At 44.9% G+C, this 27,659-nt stretch overlaps 1 pseudogene; it reads left to right on the top strand.

The window, feature by feature from the left end:
* Positions 1-19,090, top strand: part of LOC118845057 — a 48,198-nt pseudogene extending 29,108 nt beyond the window's left edge.
* Positions 19,091-27,659: the final 8,569 nt, after the last annotated feature.

Genomic DNA, 27,659 nt, shown 5'->3' with positions numbered 1-27,659 from the left:
TTTTAAAACTTTGAGTTCCAAATTCTCTTTCCTCACCCTCCCCCAGTGAGAAGGCAAGCAATTCCATATAAGCTATACATGTATAGTCATGCAAAACATTTTCATAATATTCATGTTGTGAAAGAAAACATAGACAAGAAAAAAATAAAAGAAAAATAAAAGAAAATAAAAATTATGCTTCAATCTGTATTCAGACACTATCAGTTCCTTCTCTGTGGATGAATAGCATTCTTCATCACAAGTCCTTCAGATTGGTCTTGGATCACTGCATTACTGAGAATATCCAAGTCATTCACAGCTGATCATCTTACAATATTGCTGTTACTTTGTATCCAGTACATTTCACTTTGCATCAGCCTGTGAAGGTCTTTCAAGGTTTTCCCGAGAGCATCCTTCTCATCATTTCTTACAATATTATTCCATCATAATCAGATACCACAACTTGTTCAGGATGCTGGGGATCCCCTCAATTTCCAATTCTTTGCTACCACAGAAAGATCTCCTACAAATATTTTTGTACACTTTTCCCACTTTTATGAAGTTTGGGTTACAAATTTCCTAAACAATGAAACTGGTTTATTGAGAATTTACCAGTGTATGTATATAATATAGAAAAGATTTGTAATGCTAGGTCTTTACACCAGGACAAATTTAAACTTGAGAAGAAAAGAAAAACTACTGAAGAGCATTAAGTGAAATCTCGCATATCCTGGAAGACTTTAATTGCTCATTGTAACTCCATGAGTGGAAAAATAACTGTAACCAATCCTAAGCTGTGATTGGTGAAACTTCTCAACTGAGGTAAAAGCTCTTGAGAGTGTAACTGATTTTATTTTGAGGTTTGAATTTAGATATAGTTGTGTGATGGATTCATTAAGTCAATAATGCACCAATGGAGAGAAATGCCACAAGCTACTCAGAGGGAATGCGATCTTGAACTGTCACAAGTGGGGGTTTTTGGGGGGTGGAGCCAATATGGCGGCAGGAAAGCAGGGACTAGCGTGAGCTCCCCACCAAGTTCCTCCAAAAACCTATAAAAATGGCTCTGAACCAACTCTAGAACTGCAGAACCCACAAAATAGCAGAGGGAAGCAGGGCTACAGCCCAGGACAGCCTGGATGGTCTCTGGGTAACATGTATCGATTACAGAGCTGGGAGTGCAGGGGAGCAGAGCAGAGCTGAGCATGGGCTGCGCCAACCAACCAGACTAGGAGCCAGGCAGAGTGTGCCCTAGTGCCCTGAATCAGTGAGCTGCAGCAGTTACCAGACTTCTCAACCCACAAACACCAAAGATAACAGAGAAGGTTAGTGGGAAAAGCTGCTCGGGACAGAATGAAAGAAGAAGTTCGCAGTTCGGCCACTGCCCCGGGGGCAGCAGAGGTGGGGCAGCTACAGAACTACAGCTGCAGTTGTTTCTGACCCCAGGCCCACCTTGTGGGAGGAATTATGTGGTGGATCAGAGCAGGAGTGCACAGCCTGCTGAAGATCTAAGTCCAGTCCGGGTTGGGGGTTCTTGGGGAAGGAGGAGTGCTGTGTGGCAGAGCTGGCTGTAATAGCTCTGAAATCAACAGCACATCCCCCCAAGCTTGGAACATAGTACTCTTCACTCTACAAGCAGTCATACCCTGCTGAAAAACTCAAGGGTCAAGTAAGTTGGCTGGGAATATGGCCAGGCAGCGAAAACGCACCCAGATTCAGTCTCAGACTTTGGAATCTTTCTTTGGTGACAAAGTAGACCAAAACATACAGACAGAAGAAATCAACAAAGTCAAAGAGCCTACAACAAAAGCCTCCAAGAAAAACAGGAATTGGTCTCAGGCTATGGAAGAGCTCAAAAAGGATTTGGAAAAACAAGTTAGAGAAGTAGAGGAAAAAATGGGAAGAGAATTGAGAAGGATGCGAGGAAACCATGAAAAACAAGTCAATGACTTGCTAAAGGAGACCCAAAAAAATACTGAAGAAAATACTGAAGAAAACAACACCTTAAAAATAGACTAACTCAAATGGCAAAAGAGCTCCAAAAAGCCAATGAGGAGAAGAATGCCTTGAAAGGCAGAATTAGCCAAAAGGAAAAGGAGGTTCAAAAGACCACTGAAGAAAATATTACCTTAAAAATGGGATTGGAGCAAGTGGAAGCTAGTGACTTTATGAGAAATCAAGATATTATAAAACTGAATCAAAGGAATGAAAAAATAGAAGACAATGTCAAATATCTCATTGGAAAAACCACTGACCTGGAAAACAGATCCAGGAGAGATAATTTAAAAATTATTGGACTACCTTAAATCCATGATCAAAAAAAGAGCCTAGATATCATTTTTCCAGAAATTATCAAGGAGAACTGCCCTGACATTCTAGAGCCACAGGGCAAAATAGAAATTGAAAGAATCCACCGATCGCCTCCTCAAATAGATCCCAAAAAAAAATCTCCTAGGAATATTGTCGCCAAATTCCAGAGCTCTCATGTCAAGGAGAAAATACTGCAAGGAGCCAGAAAGAAACAATGGGAGTATTGTGGAAACATAATCAGAATAACCCAAGATCTAGCAGCTTCTACATTAAGAGATCTCAGGTCTTGGAACACGATATTCCGGAGGTCAACGGAGCTAGGATTAAAACCCAGAATCACCTACCCAGCAAAACTGAGTATCATGCTCCAAGGCAAAATATGGATTTTCAATAAAATAGAGGACTTTCAAGCTTTCTCAGTGAAAAGACCAGAACTGAATAGAAAATTTGACTTTCAAACACAAGAATCAAGAGAAGCATGAAAAGGTAACCAAGAAAAAGAACAAGAAAAAGAAATCGAAAGGGACTTACTAAAGTTGAACTGTTTTGTTTACATTCCTACATGGAAAGATAATGTGTATGATTCATGAGACCTCAGTATTAGGGTAGCTGAAGGGAATATGCATATATATATATGTATGTAAATGTGTGTGTGTGTATGTATGTATATATATTGAGAGAGAGAGAGAGGGCACAGGGTGAGTTGAAGATGAAGGGATGATATCTAAAAGAAATAAAATCTAATTAAGGAACGAGAGAGGAATATATTGAGAGAGGGAGAAAGGGAGAGATAGAATGGGGTAAATTATCTTGCATAAAAGTGGCAAGAAAAAGCAGTTCTATAGTAAGAGAACAGAAGGCAGGTGAGGGGGAATGAGTGAATCTTGCTCTCATTGAATTTGACCTGAGGAGGGAATACCATACACACTCAATTGGGTATCTTACCCCACAGGAAAGAAGGAAGAAGAAGATAAAAAGGGGGGATGACAGAAGGGAGGGCAGATGGGGGAGGAGGTAATCAAAAACAAGCGTCAAGGGAGAAAATTGGATAAAGGGGGATAGGTTTGGAAGGATCAAAATATAGTTAGTCTTTCCCAACATGAGTGTTGTGGAAGGATTATACACAATGATACACATGTGGCCTATGTTGAATTGCTTGACTTCTTGGGGAGGGTGGGTGGGGAGGGAAGAGGGGAGAGAATTTGGAACTCAAAAGTTTTAAAAACAGATGTTCAAAAACAAAAAAAAATTTGCATGCAAGTAGAAAATAAGATACACAGGCAATGGGGTGTAGAAATTTATCTTGCACTACAAGAAGATAAGCTAAAAGGGGATGGGAGGCGAGTGGGGTGACATAAGGGAGGGCTGCCTGGGGAACAGGGCAACCAGAATATATGCCATCTTAGAGTGGGGGAGGAGGGTAGAAATGGGGAGAAAATTTGTAATTCAAACTCTTGTGAAAATCAATGCTGAAAACTAAATATATTAAATAAATTAAATTTTTTAAAAAAAGTGGACGTTTTCATCTGGGAGAAAGCCAAAAGGATAACCCTAACATCAGCCTAAGATAGGATCCTCCTGACTCAGGTTTCCCATTGTGTTCCTTTGAACAGGAATGTTTCCCACCTGACTATTCCTGAATCTGGCTTTGAGGTGGAATTATTACCGCATGGTGGGCTGCTTAATTGTGACTCTTACCCAAAATCAAACAGAGCTAAGGATGTCTTATCCTGTTATATATGTGCTGTTAGGCTTAAGCCTGAAGGACAGGTTTGATAGTAGTATAATCATGACACTGCTTTTTCCTTTTATGGAAAATTTCTATAATCAGAGCAAGCAGTCAGTAGAAGATATAAGCACAATGCAAGTATGTGAGACCTTGCTGTTTTCAACCTGAATGTGTAGTCATTCCATATACCAAACTTGTCATCAGTCTACTAATGCATGCAGAGTCTCATATAAGATTAAATCCCTGAAATAGCTCATTCTTTCAGAATGCTATGGGAATAATTGGACAAAGGTAAAATGTGAAAGAAAGATACTAATCTATTAATTTGTGGGATAGAAATCAGAAATATCCTCAACTTGGTTTGGGGAAAGAGAATTTCAATGCAATCAGTTTTCATAGAGGGATGTAACTCTGAATGGTTTCTCTGAAACCATCCCTTTCATCATTTCTTATAACATAGAATTCCATTGCTTTCATATTTGATAACTTACTGAACCATTCCTCAGTTGATAGGCAATACCTCAATGTCTAAATCTTTGCCACCAAAAAAAAGAATTGTTATTAATTATTTTGTGATTTGGGTCCTCTTACTCTTTATTTAAAATCTCTCTGTGTCTAGGCTTTGAAGTGGTATTGCAGGGTGAAACAGTATGCATAATTTAGTGGCTTTGGGAGCGTACTTTTAAATTGTTTTCCAGAACGATTAAACGACTTCACAGCTCCACCAACAATGAATTAATGTACCTGTTTTCCCATAACCTCTCCAGCTGTCATCATTTTCTTTTTTTGTTCTCTGACTCAGATGGATGGGTTTTACTCAGTACCTCAGAGTTGTCTTAATTTGTTTTTATCTAATCACTGGTGATTTAGTGATTTTTTAAAATGGCTGTTGACAGCTTATATTTCTTTTATATTTCTTTTCTTTTTCTTTTTTTTCCTTTTTTATTATTTTAACATTTGTTTTTAAAACTTTGAATTCCAAATTCTCTCCCTTTCTCTCTCCACCCCATGAGAAGGCAAGCAATTCCATACAGGTTAATTATGTGTAATTATGTAAAATGTATCCATAACAGTCAAGCTGGAAAAAAAGACAAAAAATCAAGAAAAATAAAGTAAAAAAAGAAGTTGCTTCAATCTGTGTTCACATATCATCAGTTCTTTCTCTGGGGATGGATAACATTTTTCATACTATGTGCTTCAGACTTGTTATGGATTGTTGCATTGGTTACAATAGCTAAGGCATTCACAGCTGATCACCTTACAATTGCTGTGCCTTTGTACCTAGCATGTTTCACTTAGCACCAATCCAGGTTTTTCTGAGAGCATCTTGCTTATCATTTCTTATAGTACAATACCATTCTGTTATAATTACGTACCACAACTTATTCAGCCATGATTGATTTCCCAATTGATGTACTTCCCATCAATTTCTAGTGTGTTACCCCAAGAAAAGAGCTGCTGTTAATAGTTTTGTACTTTTTCTTTTTGTTTGTCAACTCTTTTGGGATACAGACATATGGTCACATTGCTAGGTCAAAGGGTTGGTCAATGGGTCAATGGTTTCACAGCCCTTTGGGCATGGTTCCAAATTGTTCCATAAAATGGATTAATCAATTCACAATGCTGACAACAGTGCATTAATGTTTCATTTTCCCCCACATCAGCTCCAACATTTTCCATTTACCTTTTCTGTCCTATTATGTAATGTAATAGGTATGAGATAGTACCTCAGAATTGTTTTGATTTGCGTTTCTCCAGTCAATAGTGAGTCAGAATATTTTTTCGTGTGGAAGCAGTGACTCACCAGAGCTCTCCCATAAATTCTGTCAGGTCCCTCTAAGAAGTGAATCTGAACAAATTTTGAGGATGCAGAATGCACTGTGGCAGATTTCTAGATCAGGAGAGGCCAGAAAGGTCACAAGGAATGATCTGTTGTGCCTGGATGGGAGATCACAGAGTGCGTGACTACACCAGCACAAACTAGGCCATAGTGGAGCCGAAGTGGTCCTAGCCCCAACTCAATCACTGGTAGCAGTAGTGATCCCTAAACCTCTCAGTGTATGACAGGGATGTCTCAGAACTGGGTGAGACAGAAGTGCAAGGCCTGCAGCACCAGTAGCAGCTACTTGGGAATATCAGCCAGCAGACATGTCACATACTTGAACTTCCAGGTGCCATGATGGCAGAGTAAAGTAAATGCTCTCATTTAACCCTTGTTAACCTTGAAAAACCTAGAGAATATTGCCCAGGAAAAATCCTGGAATAGTGGATCCTAGGAGTACAGCAGTCTTTTAGCTTGGGAGGCTAGGGAGATCTACAGGAAGGGTCCATCCTGCTAAAGTGGTCCAGGGCAGGACAAGAGTCATTCCAGCAAGCCCCATCTCAGCAGACCAGCAAGAGATCCTGAGCCCCAGGGAGATGGAGCAGACAAGAGCCAACACCAGAACCTGAGAACGCGCCTCTGCACAGCCAGTAGAATTGGCAGACACCAGTGCCAGCGTCCACCAGTGGCTGAGCCTATCCAGCCCTAGGGGAGGAGGTGACTTCCAGTGGCCAGACCACCCCTCCCCCAAACCTCATGCTGTGAATACTGGTAACAAATGAGAAACAATGAGCACAAAGACAACAAGCACGAAAAAGCGGGAAATGCAAGTAAAAAAATCTACAACCACTGTATAAGATGTACCCAGTTGTTAGACCCGAAATTTTTTGGAAAAGGGTGCTTCTTATACATGGGGAAATACGGATATTCTCCCAGGTTCTATAGTTTCTACTTCTCTTACTTTTTTGGAGGAGGGAAGGCAGGGCAATTGGGGTTAAGTGACTTGCCCAAAGACATACAGCTAGTAAGTGTGTCAAGTGTCTGAGGCCAGATTTGAACTCAGATCCTCCTGACTCCAGGGCCTGACTGTATTCACTGTGCCACCTAGTTGCCCCTTTTCTTGCCATTCTATTTCATTAAAATACCATTGTTTTGAAGGAGTTGTCTCATCTGGCTAATTAGTGAAAATAAATACTATGGTGGGGCTTCAAGAGCCATGGATGGATACAGACACACACAGTGTATTGAACCTGGAACTGTGAAAGTCCCCTGTGCCCTGTGAATTGGGGAGGTGCCCCAATTGCAACAAATTAATCCATTAAAATCATACCAGGCTCCTTGAGAGATACAGTGACAGAGATAACATTATTCAATGACCTTCGGATTATCATTTTCAAGCAGTGCATAAAGCAGTGAACCACGTGCTCACCAGAGGTCATTGAACAGAGTGTACACTGCAGAGTCCATATGAAAACCGGAGCCCCCATAGGTGAGGAGGTCCTCCAGAGAATATGATTTGCAGGTATTAAAACACTGAACATTAAAGCACTGAATATTGTAGAGTCTACCCTAACCCTCCCCACCTTTCCAGTCTGCTACCTCACGCCTCTCTAGCTAAGTGGATAAGGAACTGGGCCTAGAGCCAGGAAGACCTGAGTTCAAATCTGGCCTCAGACACATACTAGATTGTGATCCTGACCAAGTCACAACAAGACCCCATGTAAAATGGGATCATAATAGCATTTTTATCCCAGGCTTGTTATAAGGATATTGTCAAGTACTTACCATAGGGTTTGCCACATAGTAGGAACTTAATAAATACTTGTTTCCTGATGTCTTTTCCTTCCCCACTCAGTGTATGAATCAGTTTTCCTGGTTTACTCAGGGTTCCTCTCACCCATCACTAGATGCCCCATGTCTGCACCTTTGGATAATCCTCTCCACTGCCTGGGGGACTCTCCTTTTTCACTGCCAACTCTAAGAATGTTGGCCTCCTTCAAGACTTGGCATGAAACTCACCTTCTGCAGGAAGGCTTTCCTGATCTTATCAGCATCTAGAACCTGACCTTCCATGGTTACTTTTCATCTCCTTTGTATGAATCTTAAAGGTACCTAGCTAAATATATATTGGAGAGAAGAAGAGAAGGGAGGACGGGGGAAGGGAGGAGAAGGAAGAAGAGGAGAAAGAGAGAGACAGAGAGAAGAAGGTCTAGCAAGAGAAGAGCTTGGGGCAGGAAAGAGGGAGAGAAGGGAAGAGGAGAAAGAGAAGAGAAGAAAAGAGAAGAAAAGAGAGGAGAGGACAGGAGAGGAGAGGAGAAGAGATGGGGGTGAGGGGAGGAGAGGAGGAGAGAGGAGGACAGGGGAGGGGAGGGGAAGGGAGGAGAAGGGAGGGGAGAGAATAGATTGAAGAGGGAGAGGGTAGGAGAGAGAGAGAGACCAAGAGAAAGAGAAGAATGGCATCTGCACACTATAGAGCAGTAAGCTTAACTACAATTCCTGGGGAAAATCTATGACCTATTATAAAAGGTATGGTAATTGAACAGCCAGAAAAGGAAGCCAGAATCACAAAGAGCCAATGTGCCTTCCCCAAGGACCATGGCAGGCAAAGCCACTGTTCATCTGGGGACAGGAGTACTGAACGTGCATGGAAGGTGGTAACATGGGGGGCTCTGGACCTGCTCCTCCATGGCGAAGCCCTCTCAGGATTCTCCTGAGCCCTGAAGAGTTTGGAGAGTCACTTTTCTCTGCCACTGACTCTGAGCCACCATTTTTAAAATTTATTTTATTTATTTAATATATTTCGTTTTCAACATTGATTTTCACAAGAGTTTGAATTACAAATGTTCTCCTCATTTTTACCCTCCCACCCACTCCAAGATGGTGTATATTCTGGTTGCCCCCTTCCCCAGTCAGCCCTCCCTTCTGTCACCCCACTCCCCTTCCATCCCCTTTTGTTTCCTCTCTTGTAGGGCAAGATAAATTTCTACACCCCATTGCCTGTGTATCTTATTTCCTAGTTGCATGCAAAAACGTTTTTTTTTTTGTTTTTGAACATGTTTTTAAAACTTTGAGATCCAAATTCTCTCCCCTTTTGCCTCCCCACTCATTCTCCCTAAGAAGGCAAACAATTCCACATAGGCCACATGCATATCATTATGTAAAACCCTTCCACAATACTCATGCTGTGAAAGACTAACTATGTTTTGCTCCTTCCTAACCTATCCCCCTTTATTGAATTTTCTCCCTTGACTCTATCCCTTTTTGAAAGTGTTTGTTTTTGATTACTTCCTCCCCCTATCTGCCATCCCTGCTATAATCCCCTCTTTTTATCTTCTTCTTCCTTCTTTCCTGTGGGGTAAGATACCCTATTGAGTGTGTATGGTATTCCCTCCTCAGGTCAAATTCGATGAGAGCAAGATTCACTCATTCTCCCTCACCTACCCCCTCTTCCCTTCCTACAGAACTGCTTTTTCTTGCCACTTTTATGCAAGATAATTTACCCCATTCTATATCTCCCTTTCTCCCTCTCTCAATATATTCCTCTCTCATCACTTAATTTGATTTTATTTTTTTAGATATCATCCCTTTATATTCAACTCACCCTGTGCTCGCTTTCTCTCTCTCTCTCTCTCTCTCTCTCTCTCTCTCTCTCTCTCTCTAAATATATATATATATATATATATATATATATATATACACACACACACATATATACATACATACACACATATATATGTGTGTATATATATATATGTATATATATGCATATTCCCTTCAGCTACCCTAATACTGAGGTCTCATGAATCATACACATCATCTTTCCATGTAGGAATGTAAACAAAACAGTTCACCTTTAGTAAGTCCCTTATGATTTCGCTTTCTTATTTACCTTTCCATGCTTCTCTTGATTCTTGTGTTTGAAAGTCAAATTTTCTATTCAGCTCTGGTCTTTTCACTGAGAAAGTTTGAAAGTCCTCTATTTTATTGAAAATCCATATTTTGCCTTGGAACATGATACTCAGTTTTGCTGAGTAGGTGTGTTGGTAAGGAAAATGGGCTCTTTAGCACTTAGTTCAATGAGTGCCCTTGAAGAGTTTGGCTTTTGTTTGCTTTGGGTAATTCAGTGTATTTCATTGAGCCTTACTAGGTGCTAAGCCCCAGGCCCAAACCCCTATTAGGTATAAAACCTTAGTGGGTGTGGATTGGCAACTAAGGTGGGGCCCAAGGTAGGGCTAACACCAGGGAGGGCTTAGTTTACATGTCTGGGACAGCAGAGGCTCTTAGACCACGTGGGTTTAAGTCGCCTCTTTGTGGCGATTTTAGGTCACGTGGGTGAGTCGCATGTGTGACTCACCCCTGACGCTGAAAAAGATATAAAACCAGCGGCTGGCCTCCTCTTCCTTGGAGCTCTTCCCCACGGCAGTGGTGGCACTCGTGACTCTGGGCCAGCCCTTGTTCTGAGCTCCCGGCTGAGCCTAGATTTTGGTAACTATGAATCTGTATTGGGTCTGTCTGTTGATGGTTGTAATTTGTTTGTAATTTGTTCTGAAGTTCAGTGTGCACACTTTTCTCCCTGAACTAAGTGAATGATATTTGTATGCTGAATTAAAGTAAGCTTGTCAAATCCCTTCATGTAGCTTTCCTTAGTTAAGCAGATCAAAAGAACCTGTGCTATTGGCAGCTTTCTGGGTGCTGGCTGTGGGTGGATCTTACACCCCCACAGAAGCTGCTAGCCAGATTGTTGAAACAGTAGGTGATTCTTGGTTTTAATCCTAGCTCCACTGACCCCTGGAATGTCAAATTCCAAGCCCTTCGATCCCTTAAGGTAGAAGCTGCTAGATCTTGGGTTATTCTGATCATGTTTCCACAATACTCAAATTGTTTCTTTCTGGCTCCTTGCAGTATTTCCTCCTTGATCTGGGAGCTCTGAAACTTGGCGACAATATTCCTAGGAGTTTTCTTTTTGGGATCTTTTTGAGGAGGAGTTTTGTGGATTCTTTCAGTTTCTATTTTACCCTCTTGCTCTAGAATATTAGGGCAGTTCTCTTTGATAATTTCTTGAAAGATGATATCTAGGCTCTTTTTTTGATCATGGATTTAAGGTAGTCCAATAATTTTTAAATTATCTCTCTTGGATCTATTTTCCAGGTCAGTGGTTTTTCCAATGAGATATTTGACATTGTCTTCTATTTTTTCATTCCTTTGGTTCTGTTTTATATTATCTTGATTTCTCATAAAGCCACTAGCTTCCTCTTGCTCCAATCTAATTTTTAAGGTAGTACTTTCTTCAGTGGTCTTTTGGACCTCCTTTTCCTTTTGGCTAATTCTGCCATTCAAGGCATTCTTCTCCTCATTAGCTTTTTGGAGCTCTTTTGCCATTAGAATTAGCCTTTTTTTAAGGTGTTGTTTTCTTCAGTATTTTTTCAGTATTTTTGTGGGTCTCCTTTAGCAAGTCATTGACTTGTTTTTCATGGTTTTCTTGCATCATTCTCATTTCTCTTCCCAATTTTTCTTCCACTTCTCTAACTTGCTTTCCAAAATCCTTTTTGAGCTCTTCCATGGCTTGAGACCAGTTCATGTTTTTCTTGGAGGCTTTTGATGTAGGCTCTTTGACTTTTTTGACTTCTTCTGGCTGTATGTTTTGGTCTTCCTTGTCACCAAAGAAGGATTCCTAAGTCTGAGACTGAATATGAGTCCGTTCTTGCTGCCTGGCCATGTTCCCAGCCAACTTGGCCCTTGAGTTTTTCAGTGGGGTATGACTGCTTGTAGAGTAAAGAGTACTTTGTTCCAGGTTTGAGGGGATGTGCTGTTGTTTTCAGAGCTGTTTCTATACAGCCAGCTCTGCCACACAGCACTCCTCCTTCCCCAAGAAGCACCAACTCAGACCTGACTCAGATCTTCAGCAGGCTCTGCACTCCTGCTCTGATCCGCCACTTAATTCCTCCCATCAGGTGGGCCTGGGGCCGGAAGCAACTCCACCTGTAGCTCTGTAGCTGCAGCACCTCTGCTGCCCCCAGGGTGGTGTCTGAACTGTGAACTCCTTTCACTCCCTGAAGCTTTTCCTACTAACCTTCTCTGTTGTCTTTGGTGTTTGTGGGTTGAGAAGTCTGGTAGTTGCCATGGCTCACTGATTCAGGGCACTAGGGCCTGTTCCACCCAGCTCCTAGTCCGATTGGTCCTGCCACCACCCATACTGGGCTCCTCTCCCCTCCACTCCCGGCTCTGTCCAAGATTGACCTCACCCAAAGACCATCCAGGTTGTCCTGGGCTGGAGCCCTGCTTCCCTCTGCTATTTTGTGGGTTCTGAAGTTCCAGAGTTTGTTCAGAGACATTTTTATAGGTTTTTGGAGGGACTTGGAGGGGAGCTCACGCAAGTCCCTGCTTTCCAGCCGCCATCTTGGCTCTGCTCCCCCTCCCCTCCCATGAGCTACCATTTCAGGGCCCTACTCATTAGTACTTCACTTCCATTTAACATCAGATTTGTTTTTAAAAAGAAATATTTACTTTAAAGCTATATTTGGAAACAAACACACAGACATTTCCCCCCTGGCCCTTGTGGGGAAAGAGGGGCAGCTGGAGATGGGGATCACAGTTTAATTACCTTACCACACAGCTTAAGTCCCTCTAAGTTACAGTATAAAAAGAGCATGATACTGATTTCCACCAGGTTAGCTCACTGGACCCAGGCTCTCAAAGCATTGATGCTGAGTTGGTCACATCCCATCTGGATTCCTGGACTCTTGAATCCCTATATCTTGGTTCATGTGTCAAATCAAAGAGCCCACTCCCTGAATCAGATGCTTTTCTTAGAACCACAGATCACTGGGGTGGGGGAACAGTAGGTGGCACCCAGTTACTACCCTTCCCCTGCATGGTGTCAGTGAAAGGATCCTTTACCCTCAAATAGTAATACCATAAAAGCCCCAAGAATAGTTGAGTCAGGGTAGCTTAAAGTCACCGACAATTCTGGCTCTGCAACCAGTGCAAAAAGGCTGCTCTCACGCCCATGGTATGTCAATAGAGAATGCCCAGGCATGCCTCAGTCCTCCATTACACCCCCATTAGAAGGAGAAGTATGTATAAGTCAAAAGAGAGGCCCAGGTCTCACTCTCTGCTCCAAGCTACCATCCAGACTGCCATCAAAACTATTTGTCTTGTGTGCACCAACTTAGGGATATGTTGTACCCATTCTGAAATATGAGCTCCATCAGTATAGGGACTGATTCTCCTCTTTCTTTGCATCCCCAGTGCTTAGCATAGAGCTGAGCACATAATATGTCTAATACATGCCTGTTGTGTTATTGATTCATCTTTGAAAATCATCTGACAGTCTCTCCCTCTATTCTTCTGGCCAAGATGAAGAGATGAGGGTTAGACAGCAATATAAGTGAAACTGGATGAGTGACCAGATACACAGAATAGCCAATAATGGTTCAATTTCAATTTGGAAATTGGGCTTCTGCTCAGTGTCCCAGGGGTCCCTGCTTTGGCTAAAGGTGAAGATAGGACACTCACTGAGGTTGAGCAAAACAAAAACTGGGAGGGGAAGTAACCTACCGAATGCCAGAACTAGGATCCCAAATGATGTCAGAAACTTAGAACATTGAACCCAGACCAAGAGATAGAATTTCAGAGAGATAAGTACAAAATCTTATATTTGGGGGGGAGGTGGAAGGTTTACAGATAGGAGACAATATTTTAGTGGGGGAAAAATCTGAGTTGAAGCAAAGTTAACTTCATAGAAGTCAGCAGTGAAATGTGAGAGCCAAGAAAGTTCATACACTCTTAGGTTCCAAAGAATAAGGATGTTCCACCCCCACTACACTCTGACCCCATCAGATCCCATTGGAAGGACTCTATACAGGTCTAGGCACTACAGTGTGAGAAGGACTTTGTTAAGCTGGACAATGTCCAGAGCAGGGAGCCAGCATGGAGGAGGACCCAAATTCATGTCATTGGAGAATAAGCTGAAAGACCTGTGGATACTTAACCTAGAAAAGAGAAGAATCAGGGGGCACAGAGATGGGCTCAAGCATCTGAGGGACCATCATGGGTGAGAGGCATTAGTCTAGTTCTGTTTGGTCCCAGAGGGCACAAGCAGGAACCAAGGGACTAGGCTGAAAAGGGGAAGGTACCAGTTCCTAATGATGAGAGCTGTCAAAAAGCTGAATAGTCTGCCTTGGCAGGGAGTGAGCTCCCTGGGCAGTCTCCAAGCACAGACATCAGGACCACTTGCTGGGAATAGTGTTTGGGGGCGTGCTTCTCATTCAGGTATGGGGTTGACTAGATGGTCTTGGAGGACTCTCAGTCAGCCCTGACTGTGATTTCAGGATTCCAGGGACTCTCTGAAGACTATGAAGCAGCTGGAAAAAGGTCAAGGCTGGAGACAGGGGACCAGTTGGTTGGGAGGCTTTTTGTACTATCTTTACCAGAAAGGATTAGTTAGCAGGCTAAGTACCAGAAATTTGAAACAGAGCTCATTGCCAGCTCTCAGAGAAGGGAACTAAGCAGGCCTGGGAAGGCTTTGGGCACTTGATCTGGGTCTTCAAGGACCAGTGCAATATGGATAAATAGAAAAGAAAGGGAAGAGTGGTTCTGTGGGAGAAATGCCTTGGACAGAGGTGCTTGGAGGGTCATCTGTGAGATCATCTTGCTTGAGGGGAGGGAGGAAAAGCTTCAAAGGAAGGATTTCATCCAGTGGGAACTCTCTCCAATGGCCTTGAGCACAGCTCTGGGGTGAGTCCTGCCTTGGAGGCAGGAGAGCTGATGGGGAGCTACCTCTGTCTCTACTACCTCTGGGCCCCACCTGCAATCTTGTCACAGCCAGCTTTCAGCCATAGCCTCCCACCATGCCAGGCAGGTTTTCAGACCAACCAGACCACAGGGGCCAAGGGGCACCTGCAGACAGCCAGGGTTTTGGTACAACTCTCAATCACAGTGGTATGACATTGGCAGTGGGACTCAACTGACTGTTCTCAGTAAGTAGCCTTTATACTCCCTGTCTCTCTTATCTGTCAAGGTTCTTGCTGGGAAATAACTCTGTTTCTGACTGGTTATCACCCACTTTCCTGAGGGTTTTCCTAGGGCCAGGAGGTTAGGGGTGGGGGACCAATGTAGTCCCACCTACAGCGGCCCAGGGCAAGGATGATGACCCAGCAAGCAAGACACTCAATTACCAGGACACACTCTAAGAAAACCATTGTTCCCAACTTGGGGACAAGGGAGAAGATGGTGGGGCAAGGCAGGAAAGAACCAGGCTTCCCAGAAGAGGAATGAGAAAAGGAGCATTTTTTTCCCTCCCTAAAGTCAGTTCCCTTACACTAGGAGGCTAGGAGGAGACCTGGGGCTCTCTCAGATGTGTGGAAAGTGAGGGAAGCAGAGGCATAGTCCCCAAAGTCTAGGGTTTCTTGGGCAGGCACAGCTTACACTCCACCTGGGGTCTTCAGGGCCTTGGTGAGGACCTAGAGGGCATAACAATGGACAGATGCTGAAGCCTGGGCTTCTGGGCTGCTTGGGTGGGAAACCCAACTGTGGACTGCTGTGTGGGGCTTGGGCAGTGAGGCAGTGAGGCAGTGAGGGACTAAGGGCAGCAGAAGCAAAGCCACCAGCTCCTTCACCAGCAGCTCTCTGGGACCTCTGGTCTTAGCCTCCTGGGGGCATGGGTGGGGTGATGGGACAGAGCAAGGAGCCCAAGGATGGCTTGGGAAGCACTGATCACAGATACCCCAAACTACGATGGGGGAGAGGCAATAAGAGGCAATAGAGGGGAGTTACTACAGCCCTGGGGTTGGAATGAGGAAGGCTGAGGTTGGAATTCTGCCTTTGGTTCATTGGTGGGTTGAAAGGAGGCCTGAAATGATACCACTATGTTGGGAGACCAAGGTACAGTGTTCCAGCTGTGACTGATTAGAATAATATGAGCTCAGAATACTCTACCACCAGTCGAGCACAAATAGTCCATGTGAACATTTAGGTGGATTCTCTAAATTTGCACAAACTGCATTTCCTTTGAGCTGCTTCAAATCTCCTTTGCTCATAGAGCATAGCACCTTCTCTGAAGAGGGTATGCCATGCTGACGATCCTGTGCCAGTGTCTCCCATATTACACAATCAATTCCAAAGTTCTTCAGAGAGACCTTGAGAGTGCTCACTCACTATGGGAGTGCTTAGCCTATGTGAGTTCTCCATAAAATAGTCTTTTTGATGAGCCCACATTTTGCATTTGAACAACATGGCCAGCCCATTGGAGTTGCACTCTCTGAAGCAGACTTTGAACATTTGGCAGTTTAGTTCAAGAAAGGACCTCAGTAGGGGAGGAGCCAAGATGGTGGCTGGAAAACTGGGAATCGCTTAAGCTCTCCCCCAAATCCCTCTAAACACCTGTAAAAATGACTCTAAATAAATTCTAGAGCTACAGAACCCACAAAATAACAGAGGGAAACAAGTCTCCAGCCCAAGACGGCCTGGATAGTCACTGGGAAGGGTCTATCGCACTGTGCTGGAAGCAGAGTGCAGCCCAGTGTGAGCTGCTCCAGGACAGACCAGGCCAGGAGTAGACTGGGTGGAGGAGGCCTCAGGGCCATGAATCACTGAGCTGTGGCAGTCACCAGATGTCTCAACCCACAAACACCAAAGATAACTAAGCAGGTAAGTGGGGAAACTCCTGGATCTGGGTGAGAGAAATGCACAGTTGGCCCCAGCCTCGTGGATGGTGGGTGGCAGCAGAAGGAAGCTGTGGCAGCTGCTTCCAGAGCCTCTGGCCCACATGGGAAGAAACAAGCAGCTGATCAGTGCAGGAGTGCAGTGAGCACTTTCCTGGTGCAGAGACAGGGTTCTCTTGCTTCACCTTCCTTGGATCTGGGTCTTGGTCCTGGTTGGCGGTTCTTGGGGAAGGAGGAGTGCTGGTGTGGCAGAGCTCGAGGTGACTGTGGAGTAAAAGTAGCTCTGAAAATAGCAGTTCAAAACCCCTGAAGCTTGGGACAAAGCACTCTCTACTCTGAAAGCAGTCATACCCCGACAAAAAGTTCAAAAGTCAAGTAATTGGCTGGGAAGATGAGCAAGCAGCATAAAAGGATTCAGAGTATAGAGCCTTTTTGGTGAGAAAGTAGATCAAAACATACAGCCAGAAGAAGTCAACAAAGTCAAAGAGTGTACATAAAAAGCCTCCAAGGAAAATATGAAATGGTGTCAGGCCATGGAAAAGCTCAAAAAGGATTTGGAAAATCAAGTGAGAGAACTAGAGTAAAAATTGGGAAGAGAAATTGGAGTGATGCAAGAAAATCATGAAAAATAAGTCAATGACTTACTAAAGAAGACCCAAAAAATTATGAAGAAAATAACACCTTAAAAATAGACTAACCAAAATGGCAAAAGAGCTCCAAAAGGCCAATGAGAGGAATGTCTTAAAAGGCACTCAGAGTCTAATCAACTTAGGACCAAAAAGTATGAAAGCCTTCCTACAAGCAAGTCTCCCTTAAGCAAGCTTCCCTTAATGGGCTCCATGTGAGGTCTATTAATGGGCAGGGAAGATCTTAATACCCCATTAACATTACACCAAGATTTAAGTGCTCCACAGCTCCTGCTTCAGCTGCCTTCATGTCCTTTGGAACAAATTGTTCACATGCACCCATTCCACCAGGGGAAGTCTTCACATGGTTGGGCTAGACATCCCCCAACTCACCAATAGATTTGATATCCTTTGGTTACCCTCAAACCTGGTTTAGTCCATTTGCTGAAATGGTATACCAGGGTATGACCACCACACATGCTACAGCTTCTTGGAGACACAGGTGAGAGCAAGGTGGAACAGGTGGACACCAAAGGTGGAAAGCAGCTGTGAAAAAGTCTAAGCAACCCTCACATCAGAGGTATTAGTCTTCCTTGAACACACCCTATACCCCTACAGGTTGAGCACAAAAAGGCCATATGAACATTTGGTGTGGCAATATCTCTAAATCAGTGCATCTCATATTTCTTTGGAACTATAGTCTTTGGTACTTATTAGTTGAGTTGGAAAGTTAATTAACCTCTCCAAGCATTAGTTACTTGATCTATAAAATAAGGTTGTGGAACTTAATGATCTTAGAGGCCCTTTGTAGCTCTAAAGCTGTGTTCTTATGAAAAAACTGAGAAGGAAAGCTAATTGAACAGTTGGGGTAGATTCAAAAGTCACACAGATCTCAGCAGACACTAGCAGAAAAGCAGAGGAACTGAGACAGGGAAATATGCCTTGGAGAGATGTACTGAGGCTCTGTTGAGCTCAGGTATGAGGAAAAAGCTGGGGAAAGGACATAGGATGGTCATATACAATAGTAGCCTGACTTTTAGAACAGTCTCAGGAAATACCGAGTACGGTCCAAATGAAGCATCTAAGCTATCCAGAGGAGGGGTAACCAGGGGAGACTGGAGAGCAGGAGCCCTGGATGGGCAGGAGAAGACTCAGAGAAAATATAGACAGAATCTTAGCATGTCCTAAAGAACAATAGGTGAGACAGGGAGGAAGACGTGGAATCACAGCATCATCTGTGATTCCTCAATACCTTTATTTGATTGATTGCCTCCTCCAGAGAGACTCCTCAACATCAGACAGCAGTGCATTAGAAAGCAGTCAAGGTCAAGAGAGGAAGGGTGGGGAAGGAAGGGAAGGGGACACACACCAGAGAAGTTCAGGTTCCCTATGGTCAGGAAGGAGTAGAAATGAAAAAAAAAAAACTCTCAGCACAAGCAGGAGAATTGAATGAGATTATAAGTATGAATGTTAATGTGTCTCTACTTTGTGTAACACTAACTTTTTTCTCCTATCTCTACCACACTACCAGGTCATCCCACGTCATCCCCCATCATCCATATCTTTACTCCACCTGATTATGGGCTGCGCAACAGAATGAACACCCTCACCTGTCTGATAAGTGGCTTTTATCCAAGATCCCTGGAGGTGGCTTGGACCAAAGATGGCTCCCCCATATCCCAGGGTGTGTCAGACACCAGGACAGCACGTCAACCCAGTGGATACAAATACTCAGGCATCAGCTATTTGACACTCTCCACTGATGAGTGGAAGTCAGGCAGCACCTATGCCTGCAGAGTCACCCATGAGGGCAAGGTCATCCAGAAGGAGGTATCCTACCTCCAGGACACTTAGAATCCCACAACCTCCCTGCACCCCTCCCTCTATCCCCACACATGAGCATCTCCAGCTCATCTTCCCCTATCCCCTGCTTTCAGTAAAGATCTTATCTTTTCTCATTCAATTGCCTCTCCTGTCTTCTGTGTCTGATATCCCCTCACCTTGATGGTGGCTCACAACATATTGCCCCAGACAACACCCATACCAAAAAGCCAGCACAGGCCAGGCTTCTGGCTGGATGGAAGATGAAAGGCAATGGTCCCAGAGTCCAGGATGTGCAGTGACCCAAGTTGGGGAGAGAACCAAGAGATGAGGGTGGAGATCCAGGGTGTAGCCTTACATGTATAGAACGGAAGAGAGGGATCAGAGCAGAACCCAGGACCACTCCAGCTCAGCTTCAGCCACTGAGATGGACAAGCCCCCTCCCATCCTGACAACCCCAGAACCCTAGAGGACTAGACCTGACCACCCTCTTCCTGACACATCAGAGGGACACAGGGCATGGAACACTGGCTCCATAGTGAGATGATGGGTGCTCACATTGACCCACGTGTCCTTACCATCTGGGAGACGTTAGCCAAGTCACAGTCTCACCCAGAAGCATTTGCTTCATCTGTAAAGAGGGCAATGTGGATGAGGGAGCTTCTCAGGTCCCTTCCAGATCTACATCTGGACCTGAAGTCAGGAAGTCTTGAACTCAAATCCAGCTTCAGACACTTACTAGCTGTGGGACCTTTAGCAAGTCACTTAACCTCTGCCTGCCTCATTTTACTGAAAAGTTAAATAGATACAATCATAGTTGTTATGAGGATCTAATGAGATAATGCTTCTAAATTCCTTAGCACAGGGCCTGTCACACAGCAGGCCCTCGAGAAATGTTAGTTATTATCATCATCATTATTAGCATCACCATCATTACAAAGCCAAGAGACAAGATTCTGATGAGACAGAGCCGTGGACTTAGTGACCAAAGGCTTGCATCAGACACTGGCTCTGACACTCCATTAGCCACCATCACCTTGGGCTGGACACGGCTTCTCGTTGGGATTCAGTTTCCTCAACTGTACAAATGACAAGTTGGACCAGAAGATACCCAAGGACGCTTGTAGGTCTATATCCTGTGGTAATAATAATGAGGATTGTGTTATTCCAGATGTTTACCTCCTTCAGGGGAAGGAAATCCCCAAGTGGACATTCTCCCCTCCAGCTAGAGGTCAGCATACATCTCTATCACAGTCTTGCTTGGGACACTAAAAGGCTCCTGACTGGCCCATGGTCACAACTAGGCTGTGTGCCAGGGAGGGTTTTAACTTAGGTTTTCTTGACTCCAAGAGTGACCCTCAGGCATACAGGGAGGAAATGCCCACAATCTATCAGTCAGTAAGCATTTATTAAGTACCTCTTAATGCCCACAATCTGTCTGTCAGTAAGCACTTACTAAGCACCTGTTATTTGCTTGGCAAAGTCTAAAAGTCTAAAACAAGTTAGTCCCTGCCCTCAAGAAGCTTAGATTGTTTGGAAGAAAATAACATACTCGGGTAAGTAGATAAAGAGCATTTACCGAGAAAATTCGAGGTCATTCTGGGAGAGTGAAGGCATTAGCAGCTAGGGCAGCATGAGGGCCTATTAGGAAAGCCTTCATGGAGAAGATGGTACTTGAGCTTGAAGTTAATTGGGGATTCTAAGAGACAGAGGAAAGGAGGGAGGGCATTTCATGAGCTCACAGTCTGGGGAGGGGACAAGGCACAAACACAATGATTCCAACAGATCTGGGATCTTGCCAAACCTCGAAGTGCTCCAGGAATGTTAACTAGCAGTCATCATCATCATCATCTTCACCATCATCGGTGTCATCATCATCATCTTCACCATCATTGGTGTCATCATCATCATCATCTTCATCATCTTTATCACCATGCTCTTCACTGTCCCCCATCACTGTCATGAGCATTCACTCCTGCAATGCCCCTCCCTGCCCGTCCTGCCTGTGGGACTCATGTCTGCTGCCTCCTCTATGTCCCCCCACCAGGACATCCACTCAACCTGCTGGGGGTCTCCCTCTCTTTCTCTTGGCATCCTGAGGGGTGATGCCATTGGAGCACTGAGCCATCCAGCAATTGTCCCTCCCTCTGTCCATGTGACTATTCCATATTTCTTCAATGAGATCCTCCACATCCTTCTCCCACATTGCCCCTGCTCAGTTAGATGCTCACTCCTCCTCCCCGGGCTCTCTCCTTTGTTCCCTGGATAATTCTTGATCAAACAACAGACAAACTTATCAAGCCTTGACTATGCCCACTGATACAAAGGACAGAATAATCCCTGCTCCCAAGGAGTTTATAGTCTAAGTGTGGGGAGGGGGGAACAGAGAGAGACAACAAGTACATATATAACTGCACATAATAAAGCGGCAAAATACAACACAGGGGAGGGAGGGCATTAGCAGTTAGTGAATGAGGAGAGGCTTCATACAAAAGGTGAGGCTGAAGCTGAAAGTCTGAAGAAAGAGAGGGAAAGAGTGAGTACATTCCAGGCATGGGTGATGGACCCTGGAAAGACAGAATCAGAGATGGGGAGTGTCATGTATGGAGGCTCCTCTGAGAGGCAGAGAGAGTGAGGGAGTGCATTCCAGGCATGGGGGATGGCCTCTAGAAAGACAGAGACAGAGATGGGGACCGTGGAGCAGAGAAAAGGGTGTTTTGGTTGAATCCAAGAGTGAGGGAAAGGGCGCAAAATCCAATGAGGCTGGAAAGACAGGTTGGAGACAAGAGGGGAAGGGCTTGCAGAGAATACATGTGTTCCCAGGAGTCCACAGGTGGCCCCTGAGGCTGAGTGAGCTTGTAAATGGCACAATCAGAGACCAGTTCCATTCTCTAGAGGCTGTAAAACCCAAGCCATGGAAGAAGAATTGGAAGAAGAGTCATTGGAAGGATTCTGGGGTTCAAAAAATGAGAGAAACCAGGGGTCACGTAAGTTAATGCAACCCTCTCTCTTCTCCCTGTCCAGATCTCATCCCAGTTCAACATCCATTTGCAGAGTCCCTCCAAGATATATGTATTAATAGAATGTAAGCTCTTTGAGGTAGGCACTGCTTTGGGTTTGTCTTTTAATCCCCAGCACTTAGCACAGTGCTTAGCACCTGGTATGTGTTCAGTAAATGCTTGTTCATTGATGGACTGCACTAGGTGCACTAGGAAGAGTCAGGGAAATGATCCCAGGCAGAGGCAGAGACAACCCAGGTATGTTCAGGGGGAGGAGGACTTTTCCCTGGAGCCCTGAGCATAGATTATAAAAAGCCGAAGTAACTCAAGTCTGGGCAGGTAAGGTGAGATCCAAGTCCAGAAGGGCCTTGAATACTGAGCAAAAGAACTCTGTGAGGAGCAATGAGGAATCCCTTCAGAACGTCTGAGTCCAGGTCAGATCTCAGGTAAAGAAGTCTTATTCTAGCATTAAGGGAGGGGAGGATAGGAGGCAAAGAGAGACCACGGGTGGAGCCACCTGATGGGAGGCTGTGACAATATCCAGAGGGGCTGTAGGTGAAGACACAGATGAGGGGCAGCTACAGGACCAGAGAGAATTGTGGGCACAGAGCTCTAGAGCTGGAGGAGACCCCAGAACCCAGCACATCCAACTGCTCCATCTTACAAACAGGGGAACTGAGTCTGGGAGAGAGGGAAGTGACTTTCCCAAGGTCACACAGAGAAAGCTCTGATTTGAACCCAGATCCTGCAACTTCAATTTCAGCATTGTTTCCATTGACAGGGGAGATGGTAGAGGTTAAGAAGGTGGGACTTTAGAGCTAGGAGCTATGGGAGAATAGCCCCAGAGACAGGACTCTAACACAGCCCTGGCCCAGTCACAGAAATCAGCTGTTTTCCAACTGGGCCCTTCTCTCCCTTCCCCCACCACCTCCAATGCAGCTGATGAAACCAAGAGCCTGGAGGCCCTGAAAGAGGGGGAGGGAAGGGGATGTTTCAACAATTCTGCTAGCAGCTGCTGTGGAGGGTGTAAAACCAACAACAACCAGCTCACAGAATACTGCAAGCCCACATTCTTTTGATCTGATTTACTAAGGAAAGGGGTTAACAATCTCAATTTAATCCAGCATACAAATGTCATTCACTTAGTTCAGGGGGAAAAGCCTGCACCCTGAACTTCAGAGAAAATACAAATTACAAACATCCACAGACCAAACACAATTCATAGTTACCAAGAAAACCATCAGCCAGAAGGCCCTTTGAGCAGCTGCCCAGAGTCCCAGGCCTCCAGGAGTGAGAGCCTTAAGCAAATATCTCTGTCTTCCCTTTTCATGCACTCTTTAGCCTTCATGAAACCTCATCTGAGGGACCAGAACTTAAGCTCTTAATATTGGCCCTGGTCTTAGCACCTCCCTTCATTGGCCCCACCTGGAGCCCCACCTTAGTTACCAATTCACACACACATAGGCTTAGCACTCAATTGATAGGGATTTGGGCCTGGGGCTTAGCACCTAATAAGACTCAATCAAAGACACTGAATTAATCAAAAGAAACAAAGGCCAAACTCTTCAAGGGCACTTGGTTGAATAAATGCTAAGAACCCATCTTGATCCCCAATACAGGGGAAGAAGAGGGATAGGGAGGGGGGAAGAGGGTGAGGGGAAGAAGGAAGAGGAGGAGGGTGGAGGAGAGGGGGAGGGGGGAGGGGGAGGGGAGGGAGAAGGGGAGGGGAGGGGAAGGGAGAAAGAGGGAAAGGGGGAGAAGGGAAGGGGGAGAGGGGGAGGGGGAGGGTCACCAGGGCTGAGTATGGGTCCGGGGGTGAGGGTCCTGGGATCATAGCATCTTAGAGGATTAGAGTCTCACAACAAGTGACTTTAAAATCTTAGACACTTAGAATCTCAGAATCAGACTCTTCAGTTCTAGAACCTTGAAGATGTAAATGCTGAAATCTTAGAATTTGGGATTATTGACTCAGAATTGCAGGATGATCTGTTGGTTGGGAGGGGGCTTCCAGACAACGGGATGGCAATTCCGCCAACCTGGGCTCCTGGTCACTCCCTCTGGGGCCACTCCCTGGAGCATCCTCAGAAGGAGAAGATTCCATGATGTCAGACCTGGGAGGGGCCCTTGAGCAGCAATTCTCAATGTGGGCCAGGAGCCCCTGGGGTCCCCAAGGGCCTTTCAGAGGGTCGGGGAGGTCAAGACTGTTTCCATTGATGCTAAAAGATTGTAATTTCTAATATCATAAATGCCTCTGGATATAAATAACCCATGTAAACATAAGCTCTTTGTGGGGCCCTCCATAATTTTCAAGGGTATAAAGGAATCCTGACAACAAAAAGTTTGAGATCCCTTGGCATAAAATGTCAGAAGGAGCCTTAGAAGGGAGAATTCAGAGCTGGAAGGGACCTAGAACATAGAAGGTCACAACTAGACATAGAATGTGGAGTGTCAGAGCTGACCCCGAGAGGCCAGCTACCCCAAACACCTCATTTCACTGAGGTGGCCTCCCTCTTCCTGGGCCCAAAGCCCACTGGGGCCTAGTGACTGAAAGGCCCAGACTGTTTCTCTGACTCCAAGACTGTAACGTATTAGTGGCTTGTAAATGCTATAACCTCCCTGCTCTCACTTTGGCCTCCAGGCTGGACTTTCTGTATCACACACACACACACACACACACACACACACACACACTCACACACACATACACTCACATATATACACACACATACATATACACACTCACACTCACATATACACTCACATTCACACATACATACACACATACACACACCTACACAAACACACACTTTCACACACTCATATTCACAGACACATGCACTCACATTCACAAACACATACACACATATACACACATTCACACTCACACATACACATACACTTACACAATATACACACACATATATACACACACGCACACACACACCCTCATATACATACACACACTCCCATGTACACACACCCATACACACACATACACACAGAGACACACTCAGATATACACATATACTCACATATATGCACACTCTCACATATACACATAAACACATGCACACTCACACACATGTACACACTCACACACACATATACACACACTCAGTTATACTCGCATATACACACTCACGTACACACATACACACTCACACATACATAGACACATAGACACACACATATACTCACACACAAACATACACTCACAAACACATACACATAGACAACACTCATTCACACACATACATACTCACAGATATACACACTCACATATACACACATTCACACACATATACATACATACTCACACACATGTACACATATACACTCTCACACACACATACTCACTCACACACATACACACACTCACACACAAACAATCACACACATACATACACACTCACACACACAAACACACTCACACACATATATGCACACTCACACATTCACTCACACACAGTTATACACACTCACACACATGCACACTTGTCCCCCACCAGAGCAGCTGGACCCTAGGCCCTGACCCCATTGCAAGGCCAAATCTGGCTGTGAGCAGTGAACTCTTATACACTCAGGCTGTCCATGCCCCCTTTTGGGCTGTGCCCAGTGCTACACCTGACTCATCTCGGTACACTGGGAGAAGAGCAGAAGGCCTAGGGTCTGATTCAGCCTACGTCACTGGCTCACTCAGGGGCTCAGTTTCCCTCTCTGTAAAACGAGGTGTTATCCTCTTAGAAAAATAGCTAAACAAAGTGTGAACATGAATGGAATGGAGTATTATTGTATCATAAGAAAGGACGAGATGGACAATTTCAGAAGAACCTGTGAAAACCTTTATTCAGAGCAAAGGGATCAGAACCAAGAGAGCAATGTCTACACGGGCAGCAGCCTTAGAAAGAGAGGCCATTTTGAAAGACTTCCAAGGTCTGATCCACATGGCGACAGGCCAAGAGTCCAAGGAAATGAAGATGAACCACCTGTACCTCCTCCTGCCAGGGAAGAGATGAATTGCAGATGTAAAGAGAGATGTGGTCTCAGACGCAGCAAAGGTGGCATATTTTACCAGGCTATGGAGGGATTTGTTTTGTTTCTTTAATTTGCTCCATGGGAAAGACAGATCAATTTTTAAAATACTTAATAACCTAAAATGTTTTTAATTTTAAAAGATTTTTTAAAAATAAAATTAGGTTGTAGCACTCTGACATTTCTGCACTCAGCTTTGTGCTGGGGCTGCACACTGTGTGAACAGGGTCCTCATGGGAGAGCGAGATGTATTGGTGGACACAACCTTCCCTCTAAAACATTTTCTATATTATGCTATAGTTTAATCAAAGCTACTCTGAAACAGCTTTTCAGCAGGAAATACCAGAAGGCTTAATTTCATCTTCTTCCTTCTAGATTTCCCTGAGCCTGCTTTATCACCAGGGCATTCAGGGCCCTATCTCCCAGCCCAGCATCCCTGGGTTCTCTCAGTAAAATCACAGAACCCCAGAACTAGCAGGGACCCCTCTAAGGTCTCTAAGTTCCATGACTTGCCCAAAAGTGGTTGCCCAGCCTGTAATGGAAGCTCTGCAATGAGGGCAAACCCACCCCCTCCCAGGGAGCCCCCTCCATTTTGAATTATAGCTCGATATTAGGGAGTTTTTCCTGGCTTCAAACCTAACCTGTCCCCTCATAGCTTCCACCCATCCTAAGGGTTGAGGGGGAAGGTGGTAAGAGACCAACTGAAGCTCCAAGCTGGAGACCACAAAATGTAACCTCCAAATTTCACATGTGAGAAAAGGAGGCCCAGAGAAGAGTCCAGCCTGCCCAGAGTCAGATTCATGGTCTCCTGACTGGGAGCCAGTCCAGATCTTCTTCCATCCCATCTCTGTGGGTATCTGTGGGTCTGTAGGTTTGTGTCCATGGGGAGTCACAGAACTGGAAGGGAGCTCGGGGATGCTCAAGCCTGAACCCCAGACACAGCATTCAGCAAGGGAAAACACAGAGCCATAGGCTTTTAGAGACCACATCTCATGGCTGAACCCCCAGCCCACTACAACCTCTGACAATGGTCCTCCAGCCTCTGCTTGGAGACCTCCAAGGAGAGGGGAACACACTGTCTCTTAGGCCACCTCTGGTTGTTAGAAAATGGGCCTTTCTATAACGTCCACAATGTCCACATTCTGATTTCTGGTCCAAGCAGAAGAAATCTACAGCTTCTTCCAAATGCCAGCCCTTCAGATCCTTGGAGAAGCTCCCACCACCATCACCCCTAAGGCTTCCCAGCTATCCTCACATGACATGGACTCAAGACCCTTCCCCAGCCTGGTGACCCTCCTTTGTGGAGCCCAGAGCTGAACACGCAGCTCAGATGAGGCTGGACAAGAATGGAGAAAAGCATCTCCTGGATTCGGGGTAGCTCAGCCTCTCCCAAAGTGATCCATGACAGCATCACCTTCGGGAGCTGCCAGAAAACCCATGTTCAGCATGCAGCCCACCAATTTACCCCAGGCATTTTTCAGACTAACTGTTGTCCAGCCTGCCTCCCCCAAGGGTATCTTTAACCCTCACATTTCCCCCTGTTGGTTTTCATCTTCATAGATTCAGCCCAGTGCATTAGCCTTCCAAGGCCTTTATGGATCCTGACCATGTCATCTCATGGGTCAGCAGTCCCTCCCAGACTGGTGCCACCCACAGATTCCCTGGGCATGTCATCTAGAC

This window comes from Trichosurus vulpecula, chromosome 1, assembly GCF_011100635.1.
Source record: "Trichosurus vulpecula isolate mTriVul1 chromosome 1, mTriVul1.pri, whole genome shotgun sequence".
In the NCBI taxonomy this organism is placed as follows: domain Eukaryota; kingdom Metazoa; phylum Chordata; class Mammalia; order Diprotodontia; family Phalangeridae; genus Trichosurus; species Trichosurus vulpecula.
This window is presented reverse-complemented; position numbering and strand designations above follow the sequence as displayed.